The following is a 7,023-nucleotide window of genomic DNA, read 5'->3' on the forward strand; positions in this document are numbered from 1 at the left end:
GATTTCAAATTACTTGCTCTTCGTTTATTTCTCAATGAGGAAGAAATAAAATGTTTAAAAATGCCCTCAATTATTTAAAAGTTCCATTATATGGAGTCCATTCAACTGAGGTTTGGCAATAATAGGGAATGATAATTAGATTAAGGGATTTTTTTTAAAATACTTAGTTGATGTGAATTCAGTAGATATAATTTTATGACCCAAGAGAAAGTAGGGCTGAGTTATTTTGACTACCTGAATTAGCCTTAACATCTTTTTACTCGCATGAAGATTTGGCCAAGATCAATTCCATATTTCACTGTCAAATGTGGGAGGGAGAATGGGGAACAACTTTTGGTATGTTCTATGTGCGCAATTATTAACATTAGTTCTCTGATGCAGTAGATTAAAAAACACAAAAATATATTACCATGGTCAAAATACTAAAGTGTTTGATTTTGTGGGTAGAACTTAGCACTAGAGTTGATTTTATTTCCTGCTAGCATTTTTGTATAGTGAGTGAAGATAATGTATTAGTTTTAATCATACAGAGTCTTTCAAAAGAAGAGTTTAGGGAAGTACTGGTTAGATGCCCAAGTTCTGGAATCACAGTGCCTAGATACGAAGCCCCTAACTTACAGCTGTGTGTTCTTGGGCAAACTGCTCTTTCTCCCTAATGCCTTAGTTTTGTCATCTGTAAATGGGGATAATAATGGGATCTGCATTACAAAAAAAAAAAACCATGAGGACTTAGGTAAAGAACATAGGAGGAAAATTCTTAGCACAAAGTCAACAATAAATGTTAACTATTACTGGTAGCCAATAACTTGGAATATAACTAGCATTTTGCTTTCTAAGCAATGGTTTTCAACCTCATCAGCACGAGAATCATCTGAGAATTTTTAAAATTCTAGTACTTGGCCTTACCTCTAGAGATTTTGATTAAATTGGCTTCGGGTGATGCCCAGACATCCCTGAGTTTTAAAAATCTCCCAGGTAATTCCAACATGCAGTCAAAAGTAGAAAGGATTTGATCCAAAGAACCCACACAGATGTGTACCAGCAGACAGCCTTGTCAATGTCCAACCCAGTCTCAGAGTAGCTTTCTCCAAATTGTCTTCTGCACTGGTCCACGAAGATGCTCCCTGAAGTAAAATAAAATAAAAAAAGTAACTTGAAAGGGATGATGCTGAGTCAACTAAGCTTGATGATACACAAAACCCCTGAAGATTCAAAGTTCACCTAGCATCCTAAAAGATCTGAGAAGCTCTGCTGTATGTAAACGTGTTTACTGCTAACGAACTCAGATTTTCTCCAAACTTTTCATAGTAAGGAAGCACTTCCTTGAGGAATGTTTAACTTTCTGCTCTTACAACATAGTGGCAAATGTCACCAACTATCAGTCCTATTTGGTACACTATCAATTAACTAAGCACTGTACAATGATATATGTTTAACATCTACTAACTAGGCCCTGAGTTAGGTACTAGGAATTGAAAGCTAAAAGGCTTTAAACAGGGTTCAACCACTAGAATCATCCATGGAGTATGTTGTTGTTGTTTTTAAATACAGGTATCTGAACTTCATACCAGACCTACTAGTCTATGAGAATGGACCTGCCAAGATGTAGTCTTTAACTTTTTACTAGGACTCTGGTAATGAACTTGAGTTTGGAAACCACTATTCCATAACCTAGTATTTCATATTAAGCCAACCTAGTTCCATTTTTTGCAACTATCAACCAAAAAAAAAAAAAAGTTCAAAAGAGAAATAGCCATAGAAAAAGAAAAGAAATGAAAGAGAATAAATGAAAAGGAAATAAATAGGATAGCACCCTGGAGTTGCAACACAGCTGAGCGATGTGCATGCATGCCACATCCATTGACCAGAGAGGGAGCAGGAAAAGAGGTATACTCTGGATCAACCATTCACTGAGAAAGAACAGATCTCTGTCCCTCATCTGAGAGTAATAACAAACACCTCCTGTACCTTAGCTGAAGACACAGAGGGGAGTGGGAAAGGAGGGAAACTGTGTAGGAGGAGTAAGGTGATTATAAATTTGGTAACTGAAGAGTTTAGGACAAAGGACTTCAAACTTATTCTGAGGGCAAAGGAGTTAGGAATCATCCTGTTCTTTGAAGAGTAATATGAAATCTTGACATGGGTTCAGAAAATAGATACACATTTTTTCTAAGTCAACTATTAACATTTCCTGGTAGAAGCAGATGATAGGGTGCAAGGTAAATATAAACGAAAGGATTTCTGAAAATGTTATTGTGCTTCCTTGAATACAATTCTATTAACGGTGGGACCCTAAACACTGCATGGTCTCAATTAATGTGCAATCTATTTTTAAAACAGCCAAACTAAGAGAAACAGAGAGTGGAATGGTAGTTGCCAGGGGCTGGTGGTTCCGGGAAATGAGATGATGGTGGTCCAAGGTCACAAACTTTCACTTATATGATGAGTGATTTCTGGAGATGCAATGTACAGCTTGGTGATTATAGTTAACAATGATGAATTATATTCTTGAAATTTTCTAAGAGAGTAGATCTTAAATGTTCCCACCACACAAAAAAGTAGTTCTGTCAGGTGATGGCTGTGTTAACTAACCAAGTTGGGGTTGTCATTTTACAATATGTGCACTAAGTCATAATGTCATATACCTCAAACTTACACAACATTATGTATCAAGTGTTTCTCAATAAAGCATGAAAAAATGGTGGGTTCTTATTGGATCCTAGCTCTTATGTCTTGGATGTTCCTTAAAGAGTTTGGCTTTTCAGTGATATGCTTAAATACATCTCAGATTAAAACATTACCATCTAGGCTTGAGTCAGAGAAATCATCCACTTTAGTGCTAGAATTCTGTGGGGGGAAATGTGCCCATTGTCCAAACGTTAAATGTTATGGGTCTAAGAATCCAACTTCAACATAAGAGAAACATGGTGACACAACACAGATGTTGAAATTTCTGTTTTGGAGGTGGAATGCTTGGATATTTTAGGAAGAAAGAACGACTCTTTTAGGAAGAAAATCAGATCTTTATGACATCATGTACAACTTTCAAAATTTGCTCGTGAAGTTGTGAAATGTTTAAACTCAATATCTATAGGCATATAGTTTTGATGGAAAGAAGACACACTATCAGAGCTACTCACACTGGTGCAGGGATGCTGCCCAATTCTTCTGCAGAAGTGAAAGGTTCGGAACATGGCTGCCATCTTGTGGTCTGCAACTAAGTAGGCTTTGGAACTACTCACAGTGGCTACTTCCTGCCAGAAACAAAGAATTTCAGGCAACAGTGGGCCTGAGATAGGAGGAGAGACTTAAAGTCTTAGCTACTCATGGAATTCAGATGCTGCAAAAATGTTGGCTTTTAAATGCTGAGAAATGGCAGAGGTTGAGTAAGGATATATTGGGAGGATTCTCAGATATAAAGGGATCTTGACTTGATCTCTTTGGAAGACATTACCTAGAACAAATATACAGCACAGTGGATAGGGGCTGGGATCTATGGCTGAAAATCAGTAAGAAGGTTGGAAGTGCTCCAGCTCTGTGTTCACTATAAGCCTTTCATCAGCACACAGAAGAACATGACTTGAAGGACTGGTCCTGTTCTACTTCAAAACTGAAGAAGAAGAAACAAATTCTAGCTAAGATTTATGAAGCAACCTTGGGCTTCTTTGTAACCCCAAAAGATCTCTCTGATTTTCTCTGTGACTATGTTGGCCATACAGCAAAAACAAGTTTGAGTGATGGAGCTTGGAGTTGAGATGTTGGGAAGAATTTGGCAGATGGGAAGGGTTTTCTAGTCATTGATAGCTTAAGAGAAGCTCAAATAAAACTTCCAACAACCCTACAAAGCCAAGTTTTGTATTGAAGGATGAATGCCTTGATTTAATTTTATTACACAGAAGGTATCACAGTGAAATTCCCTATAAGCAACTGGATACTTGCCCCCAGCATTTAGCAGACACTGGCCTTCCCTGGGGTCTTAAGCGGTAAAGAATCTGCCTGCAATGCAGGAGATACGAGTCGACCCCTGGGTTGGGAAGATCCCCTGGAGGAGGGCATGGCAACCCACTCCAGTATTTCTGCCTGGAGAATCCCATGGATGGAAAAGCCTGGTGGGCTACAGTCTACAGGGTCCCAAATAGTCAGACATGGCTGATGAGACTGAGCATGCACACACACACGCAATCATGAATGAAACAAATCCGGTAATTACATGAACCCAGTGTAGAAAAATATGTTTCAATTGTTTTTGTTATTTGAAAGATAAATGACAGGCATCAGAGAAGCTGTGGGAACTTAAAAAATATGGAGGAAACAAGAGAGCATTTAGGAAATATTAAAGTCAGCTTTGAATTAGAGTATTTTTCATGTTCTTAAAGAGATACAAATGAAGATCAAAATCTTTACTAATGTTCTAGGCTTGAGTCAAACTCAGAGCACACAATGTGGAGTTTGTATCTAGGCTACAGAAGAGTTGTTGAATCCTATCTACTGATTTAGGTAGATATTTAGGTAGATACTCCACATATATTACTCCATTTCCTTTTCACAACTTTATGAAGAAGAAAGAGGTAACTTCCTCTAGTAAGTGGCATAATTAAAATTTCAAACTAGGTTGGACTGACTCTATAGCACATGTTATTTCCACTACACCAGGAATTCATGAAGCATTCTCATAATGTATGTTTTTTATTATGTCTAACTAAGAGCAGACTTTCAGAAGCAGCTGACAGTAGTCATTAATTATTGTCAGAAGCAGCAGCTTAGTAAAATTTATTACCATGTATATTTGGTAAACATTATTATTCAGGTAAACAAACACCAAAAATCTCATTCAACAGGTCAGTTCATTCACTATTTTGGTTGCATTTTGCAGCCCACACATCATCATCATTGGCCATCGTGATAAACTACTTTTCAAAATAATTAAATATTTCACAGGGCACACAGACACATTTCTGGTCAACTCACTTCCATTATTAAAATCTGTCATTACATTTTTTTTAGGACAAATTCCTTTTCCATGTTGTATAATGAAGCATTTTACATCAAGTACAGAAGGTCCGTCCAGTCAAGGCTATGGTTTTTCCAGTGGTCATGTATGGATGTGAGAGTTGGACTGTGAAGAAAGCTGATCACCGAAGAACTGATGCTTTTGAACGGTGGTGTTGGAGAAGACTCTTGAGAGTCCCTTGTACCGCAAGGAGATCCAACCAGTCCATTCTAAGGGAGATCGATCCTGGGTGTTCATTGGAAGGACTGATGCTAAAGCTGAAACTGCAATACTTTGGCCACCTCATGCGACGAGTTGACTCACTGGAAAAGACTCTGATGCTGGGAAAGGTTGGGGGCGGGAGGAGAAGGGGACAACCGAGAATGAGATGGCTGGATGGCATCACCGACTCTGTGGACATGAGTTTGAGTGAACTCCGGGAGTTGGTGATGGACAGGGAGGCCTGGCGTGCTGTGATTCATGGGGTCGCGGAGAGTCGGACATGACTGAGCTACTGAACTGAACTGAACTGAACTGAACAGTTTTTTCAAGAACTGGAGCAATTTCAAGGGTCCTTTTAAGAAAAAAATTTAGTCTTTCTAAAAGGTACTCACTTGGCCCACTTACATGTGCAAGCTGGCCCACTGAAAGAAAATATAGTTTGAGTTCAACTTTTATAACATAATATTAACTCTGTATCACTCACATCTAGTTGGTAAAGCCTATGAATTTTTTTTTCAGTTAATAATACAAAGAAGTAACTCATGAATTGGCTTTCATTCTGTCGTTGTATAAAACTCATTTGAGAATAACTATTCATCTCTCAAACTTCTCTAAGCTTCATCCTATAATAAGCTGCTGCTGTTGCTAAGTCATGTCAGTTGTGTCCGACACTGTGTGACCCCGTAGACAGCAGCCCACAGGCTACATCACCAGAAATCCACATGCCTGGACCTTATATTCACAGCTCTCTGAAGCAGTATTGCTTGATACACGTGTGCACACATGGGGGTTCCTTTTCTAGATTCTCCACTTACTAACTCTGTGACCTTCAGAAAATTACTTAATTTTCTTCATTACAGTTTCCTCACCAGTAGGATAATTTTGGAAGTTCAGTTCAATTCAACAAACATTTAGAGTATCTATTACATAACTATGCTTTGTGCTGGAGTCAGGTATAAAAAATTAATTCATCATTGAGCCAGTATTTATTTTGAGCAAACACTATATATTAGTCACGATCTTAAAGACTAAGGGTAAATCTTTGAAACAGGTTGACAAATTTCTTGTTCTCATAGCTTATATTTTAATAAAATATTCAGAAAATAAACAAGGAAACCAAGATCTAATTCAATATAAATTCAAGTAAGTGATAGGCACTAGGAAGAAAATAAAGCAGAATAAGTGGGTGACTTTGGGGAAAATGTCTGCTTTAGAAACAACAGCCAGAAATGATACCATCTAGGAGGTGAACATTTGAACAGAAAAATGAATGATAAGAAAAGATGATCAAGAAATCTCTATATTCAAGGAGTTTATTGTCTAGCAGGGCACAGAGGAACAAATGTGTAATTTCAGTAAGTGCTAGGATTGAAGTTTGTAGACATCTCTTGGTAGAATGTGTTTGAGCAATATAAAAATGTCCTAGATGAAGTCATGCCCAAATAGATATTCGCTAAATGTCAATCATCTTTTCTCTCTTTAAGATTTAACATGGTTCCTTCCTTTTAATCAATACAAGAGAAAACTACTCGAGTCTTCATAGTGACTTTTAGGATCAGAAACAATAAAAATTACATCATGCCGCAAAATTCTCTTTTTGATTCTACAAGCTTTGGCTCTTAACTTCTGCCCCAAACCACTATTTTCTGTTGTGTTTTTATTTCCAATCATCTTTATTGTTTTAAGGTCACAAGCTATCTTGATCTTTTTTGTATCTAAAGAGGGAAATAATTTTTTAAGCACAAAAAACATGTTCACCTATTCCAGTTATTTTTGTGTCTGGTATTTAGAAAAAGTGCTTGTCCAACTCT

The sequence above is a fragment of the Moschus berezovskii genome, chromosome 3 (genome assembly GCF_049115385.1).
Source record: "Moschus berezovskii isolate FMDL1 chromosome 3, NW_MosBer_1.0, whole genome shotgun sequence".
In the NCBI taxonomy this organism is placed as follows: domain Eukaryota; kingdom Metazoa; phylum Chordata; class Mammalia; order Artiodactyla; family Moschidae; genus Moschus; species Moschus berezovskii.